The sequence below is a fragment of the Aotus nancymaae genome, unplaced genomic scaffold (genome assembly GCF_030222135.1).
Source record: "Aotus nancymaae isolate 86718 unplaced genomic scaffold, 86718_ANA_hifiasm-v0.15.2.pri h1tg000057l, whole genome shotgun sequence".
In the NCBI taxonomy this organism is placed as follows: Eukaryota; Metazoa; Chordata; class Mammalia; order Primates; family Aotidae; genus Aotus; species Aotus nancymaae.
In genome coordinates this window covers 60,914,078-60,926,938 of record NW_026988471.1, presented here as the reverse complement: position 1 = coordinate 60,926,938, position 12,861 = coordinate 60,914,078, and the positions used below count along the sequence as shown (strand labels likewise).

Genomic DNA, 12,861 nt, shown 5'->3' with positions numbered 1-12,861 from the left:
CACCCCGCCCCGCCCCACCCCCACGAATCGGGCTAGCAGCCTGGTTAATCATTCAACGCAGGCGGCGTGGAATATTTTTTTAAAGGTCAAAGCGAAAGGTTCTCCCTAAGTTTGGCAGAAACCAGTTTTAGGGGAGACGGAGACAGAAGTGGTAGAGGTTGGGGGCGGGGAGCGGCTGCCCGCGGCTCCCTGGCTCACAAAACACCTGATCTCCCCATGCGGTACGGGAGGCCGGCGCAGTGCGAGGGTGGGGTGCGGGGGTGCGGGCGAGGAATCACACGCGCCCCCCTCCCCGAAATGCCCGTGGGCCCTGGATGAAGAGGCCCGGTCCCAGATGCCCCTTCCCAAAGCCCGCATCACCCCGGCGCCGGATCCCCCGGAAGTTGGGGTGCAGCGGGGAGGGGAAAGGTCCCCGGGCCCCAGGGCGGGGTGGGCACGGAATGGGGCGCAAGGCTCCAAAGCCCCGCGGCGGGCGGTGTCCTTCTCCTCTCCCTCTGGGGTAGGGAGGGTGGCCGGGACGGCGGGAAGGTAGAGGAGGCTTAAATGCGGCAGGAACCACCTAGGGACAGCTTCCTCCACCCGGGCGCGGGTACGAGGCCGGAACCGGCGAGGAACTAGGCGGGGGGAGCAGGGGGTCGGGAGGGTGGGGCCGGGAGTAAGGAGGCGGGAGGGGAGCGGCAGATGGGCCGGGGAGGAGATGGCAGCGGGGAGGGAGGAGGCGGGGGTACTCGCCGCCCCGGGCCCTACCTTGTCCGGGAGCAGCTCCAGCTCGGCGGGGCGGGGGCAGGGGCGGGAGATCGCGGCCGCATCCACGTCCCGGCCGCTCCCCGCGGCTCAGCCCGGCGACCGCCGCAGCTCACGCTCCATGCGCAGCGCCCGCGACGGGCGGCCCGGCGGTGAGGACAGCTCCGGCTCGGCTCTGCTGGCCTCCGGCACTTGTTGCCGCCGCTGCCGCTGCCGCTGCGCCTCACTCCCGGCTCCGGTTCCAGGCGCAGCAGCCGCCTCGGGCGCCCGGCCCCGCCCCGCCCTTTCCCGCCCGCCAATGGGGCCCGGCCCCGCCCCTCGCGTCACCGCCAGACGGCCCCGCCCCGCGCCCCAAGTTTTGGTACGGCCCCGCTCTCCACCGCGGGCACTGGGACCCGCCCGGGCCCGCGCTCCCCGCGGCTTCCTGGGACCCTCCGACCCCCACGCACCCGCCTGCAAAGCCGAGGGTTAAGCTGGGGAAAGGAAGCTTCTAGGAAGAGGACCCCGCCCCCGGAAAAGCCCAGCATCTCCAAACTCCGAAACACGAATGAAACTCAACTCCAGCTACCGCCCCTCCAGCTGCGGGTGGCCCCTCTTGCGGTCCGTCTGAGGCTAGGCGACTTAGCGCATCGCCTGGCGAGACTCCAGTGGCCTTTTCTAGCCAGTTTGTGACTGTAACTAGACGGACCCCGGCCGCCCCCTCCAGTGCTGGGGCGGGGGAGGAACGGCCCAGCCGGAGGCGGGAGAGGGAAGCCAGGGCCACTGTGGGGCCTGACCTTTGCTCCACCTCTTAGGAGCTCACGACCAGGGTGGTGCCTTGCTTGGTACTGCCACTGTATCCTCTGGCTTATGAAGCGGTCCAGGACATGAGGGGTAGGTAGGTCCTTAGTTCTCGCGGGGTCATACAGAGGGGTTTCCTCGAGGTCCCACGCCCGTCTCAGGAAGCCGGAAATGCAAGATGCTGGGGTGCTCGGCCCCAAGGGGCAGGGCGGATACCCAGGCGAGGTCTAAAGGGCGGGATTCCGCCTCCCCCTTCGGACGATGCTGGGCTCCCCCTTCGGACGACGCTGGGCTCCGCTAGCCAGAGGCGGCCTTGGCGCCAACCACACCTACCAGCAGGGGCCCCCGGGACCACTGATGCGCCCTCCTAGCCCCAGGCTCCTGCGGGCTCCCCAGAGCACTGCATTCCAAAGTGACTCCGAGACGCAGCAGACACAGTTCTGAGGCCCCCAGGTAAGCCTGGCGCAACGGGATGGAGGAGTTACCTGGTTTTGAAAGGCCCAGGTCAGCCAGCAAGGCTCGCGTGCGCTCCGCGGGGAGGCAATCCTCGCCAGGGGCGCACCTGGAAGCGCCCCCGCCCCCAGGTCCTTATCTCTGTTTCGAAATCGAACCTGGGCCCACCTAGATAATTGGACTGAGTAATTAAGGACGCTTCACCCTCAACTGTTAGCATTTCTTCCTAAGGCTCTGGAAGGCGGAATTAGCCGGAAGGGAACATTGTTAAGTAAGAATTTCAGGCACCTGCGAACTGAGCCCACTCAACGATCAGCCCTTACTCTTAACCAAACTCGGCAAAGGAATAAAGACCAAGTTGCTGCTGATGCAGAGCCACGTGGGTACGGTCCTCTAGAAACAGGAATTCTGAGTCAGTAGATCTGGAAATGTTAGGGTTTGCAGTCGTCAGACCGTCTTGCTTTTATGCCGTTCACATGATTCTCCTTTGACTGCGATGTAAAGTCCAAGAAACAAGTCGAATGTTTACATATTCATGGAAAAAAATATCTGTAAGGGTGCACACCGACTGTTAACCACGGTTACGCGGGTAGGGGAAACAAGGGAGTTATTACTGCATTGACTGGGTTTTGTATTTTTCCTGTTATATTTACTTTCATAATTTAGAATGCTAATAAAACACATTTAAAGAAACAAGCTAGAGATTCTTTAAGAACTCTTTAGGAAGTTTAAATTAATAGATAAAGGAAGCCTATGTCTTTTCATTATGTATCAGAATAATCTTGAGTACATGTTCCTTGGTTTAAATAAAGATATCTCTAGGCTGCTGTCTGATATTTACATGCAGTCATGAGACAAAGCTGACATCTAAGGAAGATTTTCTGCACCATCAGGTTGGTATATTGTTTCTATGCATGTGTGTCTTCCCTTTAAATGTACTCCCTGTAGCCACAGACATGCTTGCAGGGACTGCCAGCCAAGGAGTTTTTAGTAAAGGAACTGCTACAATGGCATCTGGCAACCAACTAGGAAATTAAGCTTGCTTGCAGCTGCCAAAGGCTGCCAAGGCCATGAAATTTAAAAATTTTTAAAAGGGCATTCTCTGGCCACAGTGGCTCATGTCTGTAATCCTAACACTTTGGGAGGCCAAGGCAGGCGGATCACTTGAGGTCAGGAGTTCGAGACCAGCTTGGCCACCCTGGTAAAACCCTGTCTCGATGAAAAATACAAAAAAATTAGCTGAGCATGGTGGCAGGCACCTATAATCTCAGTTACTTGGGAAGCTGAGGCAGGAGAATTGCTTGAACCCGGGAGGTGGAGGTTGCAGTGAACCGAGATCCTGCCACTGCACTCCAGCCTCAGCAACAGAACAAGACTGTCTCAATAAATAAATAAATAAATAGATAAATCTCCATGGTGCCTTTAAAGCAGTTGGGAGTGTATCTGCAATAGTTACACTGTGTCTTTAGGGGAGTAACTCAATGCTAGATTCCACATCACTTGGTTATAGTCCCTACCGTTAGGTTGCGACCCAGGTCCATCATCAGTAGGCAGAGATGTGTTTTTCACTTATTCAACAAAAATGTGTTGGCCATCCTCTAGGTGCAGCACAGGACTAGGTGCTGGAGTGGTGAACATGGCAAACACACACTTGTAGCCTCAGATACTCAGGAGACTGAGGTGGGAGGATTGCTTGAGCCCAGTTTGAGGCCAGCCTGGGCCACATAGCGAGACCCCCATCTCTTTTTTAAAAAATGGCTAAGTGACCCAAGTGAAGTGAAAATTGAATAACATCCACTGGAGTTAGTGACCTTGATGTCACTGGCACTTTTACAGAGCAGTGGCTTGTGGAGTGAAGGGATTGGGAAATAGATTGGAGTAGATGGAGGCGTGAGCAAGAGGTGAGAAATGAAAGGCACAAGGTACAGACAATTCTTGCAAGGTTTGACTGTGAAAAGTTGGAAAGAAAAATAGCTGGAGGGGAATGTTATGTCAGCAGTGGGTTTATTTTGGTTTCTATATTTTAATTATTTTTAGGATGAAATTACTTGAGTATATGTAAATGCAAATGAGGAGGATCCCACAGAGAAGAGGAAGATGAAGGGTACAGTAGGGAAAGGACAGTGGAACACAAAGCCTCCTGTATCCATGAAAAGGATGGAACCAGAATATAGGCGGAAAGCCTGACCTCAGGCAGGGGCCAGCTTCCCTGTTATAACAGGAGGGAGGAGGCTGGAGGAGGACTGAGCCAGGCTGCTTTCACAGAGGTAGTTGAATCTTTCCACCTGATGACTTCCTCTTAACTCTGTGACATAAAGGAGGCTAGGGATAGGGCAAGGAAAGATGACAGATTTGAAGAGAGTGGAGAAGGTTTGACACAGTCATTGCAGAAGTTTGGGAGGGTTGTGATGACCGGAGAAACAGCCAGATAGCAAGGCAGCATGGCCGTCCACCTGGGGTTGGTGCCTGTGGACTTTAAAGGTGCCCTTTGGTCCTCCTGTGTGGTTTCTTCCTACAGCTCAGCTGCCCACTTTGGTGCCAGCTCAAATGAGGAAATTACCAGGGCAGAGGAGCAAAGGAATTGAGAGCCTTAGCAATGGTGAGGCGGCACAGTGAATGACCAGAGAGGAAGGACAGGAGCCAAAGGACTGGAAAAGTCAAGGGGCCAAGACTCTCTGTCACACCAGAAGGAGAGGAAGTTGGGTCAGAGACTGGATCTGAAGTAAGGGGTTCAGGAGGTGGAAAAGTTTAGGGCCGTGACAAAGCCAGGACCTGATGGGGGAGGCATGAGGAGAAAGTCGTTGGAGAATATGAGGTCAAGAGATTAAGAGTCAGGGCACTGGTCATCTGTGTGAACAGGAAAGCCATACAGGATGTGAGCAGGAATGGTGGTTATGGGATGAAGGCCATGGAGCCAGGAGCTAACGTTTGAAGAGAGTGAGGAAGAGCGAGTGAGCAGGAGAGGAGAAGATAAAAAACTTCAGGCAGGAGAGAGGCAGTATGTCTGGACAGCAGGCTCCCCAAAGGAACAAGAGCATTTGCAGGAGGTGGAGGAGAAGTGATCAGGTAGAGGAACAATTAGCCAGGGTTGGGAAAGTCTGGGAGGCTTCCTGGAGAAGGTGGAGTGGAAGGCACCCAGACTGCTCATTTAACCCAAGGGGCGCATTTAAGAATATGCCTATTCCTTTGTGGCTGCAAAGACTGGGACTGGGGGACACAGTCAGCAGACTCATCTCCCAGTGCTTCAAGGAAAGCAAAGAAGATGGGAAATTCATTCTGAGCAAAGGTGAAGGATGGCTGGACGGACAGACAGATGCACAAGTGGATGAACTGAACTTCGATTGAGTTTGCTTGTTGAAGTCTGCAGTTCCAGAGGAGCATGTGAAAGGATTTGGAGCGGGGTAGGTGAATAGAGGGGTAGGTCAGGTGCCAGGAGAAGCAGAGCACTGTGGGATGACAGAGGATCTGTAAGGGAATAACAAAAAACAAATGAGTGGCCTCAGTTCTGTGGCCTGGTTTTGCCTCAGTTGCCTCTTTATGAAGCCTGACCCACTAGCTCTACAAACCAGGACCACGTGCCTCTTGCTTTCTTTTCCTTCCCAAGATTTCCATCAGGGAAGGGCATGTGGAAGCGTCCTTCTCCCCTCCCCCTCTTTTCCACTGGGGGCTTTGTTGTCACCAAATGAGCCCCTGTGGGCCCTGTGTGAAGGAATCCCAGGCTTATCCTACCTCTGCTGCCCATCTTCCCTCTTCTCAAACAGGTTGTTGACCTCCAGTCTCAGATTCATTGTCTGTACGATAGGCCACCTCCTGGCGCTGCTGTAAGGAATAGAGATAAGTACAAGCACTTTCTAAACTGTAAGACCCTGTAAGAATGGGAGATAGTTCTCTGAGGGCCCCACATACACCCACATCCCGCCCAGGAGCCCTCCCAACAAGACTGTGAGTCCCTGCCCCAGAGGAAGTTGTAATCTTGCCCCAGACAGACAAACACACCCAAAACAATTACAGAGGAATTCACAGCTGTGTCTGATTAAGTGCTAAATTGTAAGGTGCAGACAATAAGAGCTCAGAAAAGGAAAAAAGGGACTGGTGAGCCAGGGTTGGGAAAGTCTGGGAGGCTTCCAGGAAAAGGTGGAATGGAAGGCACCCAGACTGCTCATTTATCCTGAGAACACTTGTGAATATGCCCATTTCTTTGTGGCTGCAAAGACTGTTGATCTGACAGTCTGACATTGGTCTACAAAAAGTTTCTAGGTCATAAATTTCTCCCTTGGCACTCCTGCTTCCCAACGTGTCGTCACCCCTGTAGCCCTGCTCCCTCTCAGTTACACTCATGTGCTCTGCCCAGGTGGACAGGCAGCCTGGACTACACAATGAATCCTGTGTGCTTGGCCCTGGGCCTCTCGTGTTTGGCTTTTCCATGTCACCCGTTTTTCTTTTTCTTTTCTTTTTTTTTTTTTTTTTTGAGACAGAGCGAGACTCTGTCTCCAAGGCTGGAATGCAGTGGTATAATCTCAACTCACTGCAACCTCTGCCTCCTAAATTCAAGTGATCCTCCCACCTCAGCCTCCCAAGTAGCTGGAATTGCAAGCATGCACCACCACGCCCGGCTAATTTTTGTATTTTTAGTAGAGACAGGGTTTCACCATGACAGCCAGGCTGGTCTTGAACTCCTGATCTCAGGTGATCTGCCTGCCTTGGCCTCCCAAAATGCTGGGATTATAGACGTGAGCCACCACACCCAACCTCGTCACCCATTTTTCTGGTGAGGAAATAGGCTGATCTTCATCAAGTTTCCTGTGCCCCCTTTGGTGCCAGCATCTACCTGGTATTTTTGCCCAGCCAGACTGCAAGCTTTTGAGCAATCAGACCTGGAAGCCCGCCTCAGCCTTCCAGGTCTGCAGTTTGCCTCACTGCACCTGGCCAGCCTAGGACACCTGCAGGCCCACAGAGCCACAGCCCTAGGCCATACTCACCTCCTTTGTTCTTTACTGTCTCTGCTTCACTAGCCAGGAGCACCCAACAACCTGCGGTTCAGGTATGTACCCCATGGAACTCCCACCCTAGAGCTCAAACATCTGTAAGCCCAGAGCTGACTTCCACCTTCTTGGTTCTGTTGGAACCAACTCCTGCAGCCCTTTGGACATGGTTCAGAATGAAAGGCTCCTTCCTCAGTGGCAAGCCCCATGGCCAGATGGGTGCCTCAGCCTTGTACCTCCTTCCTCCTTTCAGCACAGACCTAGAAAAGGTCCCAGCCTGTCTAAGAGCCAGGCACACACAGATAGCATCAGTAGCAGAAATCCCCAAATTTTGTATATCCTCCAACTTAGGTTGTTACAGAAGGATGGCAGTGTTCTCCTAGTCTGTTAATCAGTCCCAAGTGGGATTATGAAAACAACAACCACCTCTGTCAATGGCTAAAATATTAATTACTGACGGAAAGTGTGGAAGCTTGGCACTGGAATTCTTAGAATTCTAGTTCAATCCCTTGGAACTGGCAAATGAGGCCCCCAAAGTAGCTTTCTGGAAGCCAAATACCTAATACCAGAGATAATATCTTGAACATTGGACAATTAAATCACAGGTTAAAAATCACCTGGCTCTTAAAGCAGACCCTTTGCTCCCAAGGTTACTGTGACTTTGGACTTTGTAACAGTAGAAAAACATAAAGCTTCGTTATCAGATGCAGATATAGAAACAAACGTCCTGATTCCCAGGGGGCTTGCTCCATATCCCACAAAGTCCTGATGCTGGAATAACTTAAAATTCCCAGGTTAGTAAAGTCCAGTGTGTATATGACATTGTGGTGGTACCTATGGTTAGCAATTTGGAGGGGCATGAACAGCTGTCTCTTCTCTATTAGGGTCATCATATTGTTTTGGGAATGGAATTCTCATTAAGGAGAAATGCAAAATCATGGTCTTAATTATCATCAAAATGAAAACTTATATGCAGGAGGAGAGGCCCATAATTGCAGCATCAAGCATGAGACAGTGCCATTAATATGATTATCAGGACATAAGCCTATTAGAGGACGTAATGCCTTTTTGTTATGCTTCCCAGGGTTTAGAAACCATCTCAGTTGTAAACATAACTGTTACAAAACAATGATTTCCAGGGGGCGTAACAAAGATCTGTTGACCTTTACCAAAGGTCGAAGCTGCCTGGCTAAGGAGAAAGAGAATATTTTTAGAAAATGAAGACCAATCTGCCAACTCTAGTTGGCTCTTACTGAGAAAGGAAGAAAGGAAGTGTAACTGGCTCCAAGTCTTATCTAGCTTTGTGGCAATCCAGTTGTGGACATACTTGTGAGGTTTAGCCACCACTTGGAGATAGGCATGCACCAACTCAGGTGGATACGGTGGCCTAGGTCTTGGCTGCTGCTAGTGAAAAATCATGGTATAGAAATCTCCAATTCCAGGTTCAAATCCCACCTTGGGAAGAAGCTAAGTGTGGTCCTCATGAAGATAGTAACATCTGAAGAGTTCTCGGGAAGGGGAAATGAGGTCATTTATGACTAAGTGCCTGCATTTGGGCTTAATAAATGTTTGTTTCCCTCCTCGGTCTTGGCCATGGAACCAAGTCCCCACCATAAAGTAAGAGTGGTATCTTGGCATAGAATACTTGGCATTCTCAACATTTGTCCTGGGCCTTCCACTGGAGGGAGTGCCATTCTGTTCTCATTCGAAAGGGTTCTGACGCCATCATCATCAATAGAATCATGTAGAATGGAAAAATCAATTGGCTGTCCCTGGAAGGAGGCACCTGCTTGATCTTTAGGATCCAGTGACTTATGAAAGTCACTTGGCAAATTCATCTCACAGCAGAACCATTGCCAGGAAGGGCAGGGCCTCCTCCTCAAACACGACAGTCGGCAGTCAGGGAAATCAGAAAGCAACAGATTCCATAAATAGTCTGAAAAGGGAAGCAGGATCCATGCGACAGTACAGATGAATCTTCCAACATTATGCTGAGTGAAAGAAGTCATATGCAAGTACATGTGAAGTTCAAGAACAGGCAAGAACTTATCTATGGTGGCAGAAATCAGAACTCTAGTTGCCTCTGGGATAAAAGAGAGAATTAACTGGAAAAAAGGCATGAGGGAATTTTCTGGGAAAAGAGAAAGATTCTACCTCTTCACCGGAATGTTGGTTACATGGCAGCATACCATTGTCACCACTCTTTAGACTGTAAACTTCAGATTTGTGCTTTTCTTTTCTGGAAAAAAAAATTATGTTTAATTAGTTAACTGCTTGAAATGGGCATTTTATTGTTTGTAAATTGTACATCCACTTAAAAAAAAAAAAGGAAGCAGCAGTCTTTAGGCAGAGGGGAGTATGGCAAGTGGGAAAAAGAAAGGGCTTCCCCACCCATCAAGCCCACTGCTGTGTTAGGCAATTTTCCCAGTGCCAAACTCTACAGCAGTTATGAACTGACATTTCAAAATCAAGTACAGAGAGGCAGGAGGCATTTTCTAAGAATATCCTAGTCTGTGCTAACCATTTAGGTTCAAGCCCTGTTCCTCTACATTTTGAAAGCTTTTCATCACCATTTCCTTCTTTTCTCATCTAAGGTCATCCCAGGAAAGGGTTTTTCGGAGTCAGCAGCCCTTCACCCCCAGCACTACATGCACATTGCATAACATTGGCCCTAAAAACTTCGCACCCATAAGGCCATCGAAAAAGGAAGCAGTTAAGTTAATCAATCAGACATGTTAACGATCATCAAAAATCAGGAAAAAAATGAGTTTGGGTCACCAGAAAGCTTCCAAGAAGAAAGAATCCTGACAACTACGCATTTCAAAACACAGAGGCCCCAAAAAGGTGGGAAAATGAAATGGGCAGTTGGATCTGGAACAAAAATTGCAAATTTGATGCAACTTCATCATTAAGTACTTGTGTGACAAATCCCTTCTGTGCTGTCAAAGGGGATGTATCACACATGACAAAAAAAAAATCACACGCAGAGTAGGCTCCAGCCCAGCACGTTGTGGCTCTGCTTCAGTCTGACTTCTCTGCTGTTCTCTTGGCTCCATCTTCTTCTCACATCTATTGCTTTCTACAGCTATTTCAGGCATCTCAGTCAGAGCCAACATCCGACAGAGAGGGACTCTTTCTTCCCTTGCCTCTTGTTAAGACCCAGAAAACCTTTCCTACAGTTCTCTACCCAAGTTCCCTTCTCGTCTCATTGGCTAGAACACAGTCACATGACCCTTCCTAAGCCAATCACTGGCAAGAGTGTATAGCACCATCCTGAATCGTTTAGACCACTTTTGAGTTTTCAAAGGTTGGCTGGTTGGGGTGGAGCGGGAAGACAGCGTGAATCACATGAAGCAGGCGTGATGCCCCAGACGAAGTCAAGGCTCTACCCTCCGGATAAAGGGGTTGTTGTAGGTAAGGTTTCCAACCTCGGACACTGAGGTTGGCAAGCAGGAAGTTTATTGAAGGGTACATCATCAACGCCTGAGTGGAAGTGAGGTGAGCAGGAATGGGCAAAGAAGTTGAACTGCAGTGCAATCATGGTAAAGGTCTCAGCTGATCTTTCATGGAGCTCTGGTGCTGGGATGGCTCAGAGTTATTCCAAATTGGGGTGAAAGGACAAGGCCTTTTTACTCCTGCGTCTGCCAGTCATTAGATGTGGGCTGCCCATGGTCGATGTGAGCTTCATCTTAGGCAAGGTTGCTCTCTCTCCAGCAGAGGACAAGTGTCAGGGAGGAACTCAGAGGGCTGTTGCTGCGTCAGCACTCCCAGAAGATGGGGGGCATGAGTGCTTGAGTCGTGAAGGGGGGATCTGGGTGACACAACATGTCATCCACTATAAGGAAGATGAATTTGCATGGGCAGTCCCTCAGGTCTCCCAGAATCCAACCTGGAGTCCACATTCATGTCCAGAGAAAACATGGCAGTCTTCACCAGGGCCATGTCTTTTTTTTTTTTTTTTTTTTTTTTTTTTGACAGAGCCTCGCTCTGTTGCCAGGCTGGAGTGCAGTGACACGATACTGGCTCACTGCAACCTCCCTCTCCCGGGTTCAAGCAATTCTCCTGCCTCAGCCTCCGAAGTAGCTGTGACTACAGGAGCGCACCATCACACCCAACTAATTTTTGTATTTTAGTAGAGACGAGATTTCACCTTGTTGGCCAGGATGGTCTCAATCTCTTGACCTCATGATCCACCTGCCTCGGCCTCCCAAAGTGCTGGGATTACAGGCGTGAGCCACCAGGCCCGGCTGACCAGGGTCATTTCTGGAACCCTCTACTTCCTTGGGGAGAGGGAAAGGAGAGCCTCTAAGAGTCAGCACAGCACTGCCTTGGTCACTAGGAGTAGGACAGCTAGGAGATGGCTGTGTGGACTGAGTCTGGGCGGGACCCAGTCCTCAGACTTAAGGGGCATGATGCCTACGGGAATGAAAATCCACAGGATTAGTCTTGAACAAGCTGGGAGCCTGCTAAGCCCTGGCATCTGCTAAACTTCCCAAATCACACACATTCAACTGTTCGGTTCCATGTTTCCATGGCGTGCTTCCTGCCAAGCTTCCCAACACAGTGTACACAATAGGAAAATTAAAATGAGCAGTTCCAGCAACTATGGATATGCAGGTCAAATAAATAAGTCTTTATCTAGGACTTAAGCGGACATGGTCAACTAGGGTCTAATCCAAAACTGAGCTTTGAACAAAGACTACAAAACGAAAAGAGGGGGAGGGAATAGAGCTCTTTGGCGTAAATTTTTTCCTGTCTCACTACAAATACTGAAATATCATTTTATCCAGCCTCTCCACACTGCCCTGCCTCCCCCACCCCACCCCGCCATTTTTTGAAAACTCCCTGGCTGTATTCCTACTCTGGCTGTAGGGTCAACTCATAGGAAGTGTTATGCTAGCGTATGTAAATAGTTGTCATGGAAAGAAGCTGGGGAAATTACTTTGTGCATTGTTATATATCTAGTTAAATACCTCAAAATTAAAGCCATACACATGGGTGTTTGTGTGTCCATTAAGGAAGCACAAGGAATATGTTGTAAAGAAACCTCAAGCATTTCAGCTAAGTGAATAAGAGCAAGGAACTTGAATCTTATACTGTGAACTGCACCTACTGTAGTGTGGAGCCAGATCTGTTAGAATTTTTCTTTCTTTTTTAACAAGAAAAACTATTTACAAATTTCTTGTCACTTCTCACTCTAGCAGTAGATACACTGACTCCCCTTGGGAAAAAAAACCACTGGAGGGTCCTTTGGTTATGTAGATAGAAGGCCAGGGGTGTTGATTGTTTTGGAGAAATGGAAATAAACAGTTTTGTTTTCTTTTTTCCCTCTCTGCCCTGACAAAGGCCAGCCCTCCTCACACAGGCCCACAATCTTCTCTGCAATTCTGAAGTCCATAAAGGTCTGGAAAATGAAAGAGTTTTTTCAGAAGGTGGCATGAAAACTAACACGGCAGCAAAATCTGACTGGAACTTATGAGAGGGCATAGTTTCTACTTATCCCATGTTTTACTACAAATATGTTGATGTGTTTGATCACGGAGCTGCTCCAGATACATTCATATATCTGCAGTGAAACATGGGGGTGTTAGATAGACTATGGTATATCTAATGCGCCATTACTTCTCTAAAATCTGGAAAATTCTAACTCCTGGATAAGGATTGTGGGCTTGCATTAGAATCTGATGGATGAAGTTAATCCCAATGAGGTCAGTGTGCAGGACAGAATACTGAGTTCCATCTGGACTGGTGACCAAGATGAAGGGCTCATCTTGGCAGGGAAGCAGCACATGCTGCCACTTCTGGGCATAGTGAGGGGCTGATGAGGATGTGAGGGAGCCCCTTCACATCCAGCCACCTGTATGTTGGAAAAGCAACAAAATCGGGAACCCAGGCCATGTCT

General features: G+C 49.8%; 1 protein-coding gene across 3 annotated transcripts in view; it reads right to left on the bottom strand.

Annotated features, from left to right (window-relative positions):
• B3GNT2 (UDP-GlcNAc:betaGal beta-1,3-N-acetylglucosaminyltransferase 2) overlaps positions 1-12,861 on the bottom strand; it is a 76,957-nt gene that overhangs the window by 29,650 nt on the left and 34,446 nt on the right. The window contains exons 2-3 of one of the 3 annotated variants that reach the window (XM_012477267.3): positions 9,114-9,198; positions 5,707-5,796 (exon numbers count right to left, since the gene is read on the bottom strand). The gene's annotated coding sequence lies outside the window, so the exon portion shown is untranslated. Of the gene's footprint in view, positions 1-747; positions 980-5,706; positions 5,797-9,113; positions 9,199-12,861 lie in introns of those variants that run through there. The other 2 variants (XM_064364165.1, XM_021672875.2) reach the window with 2 other exon arrangements.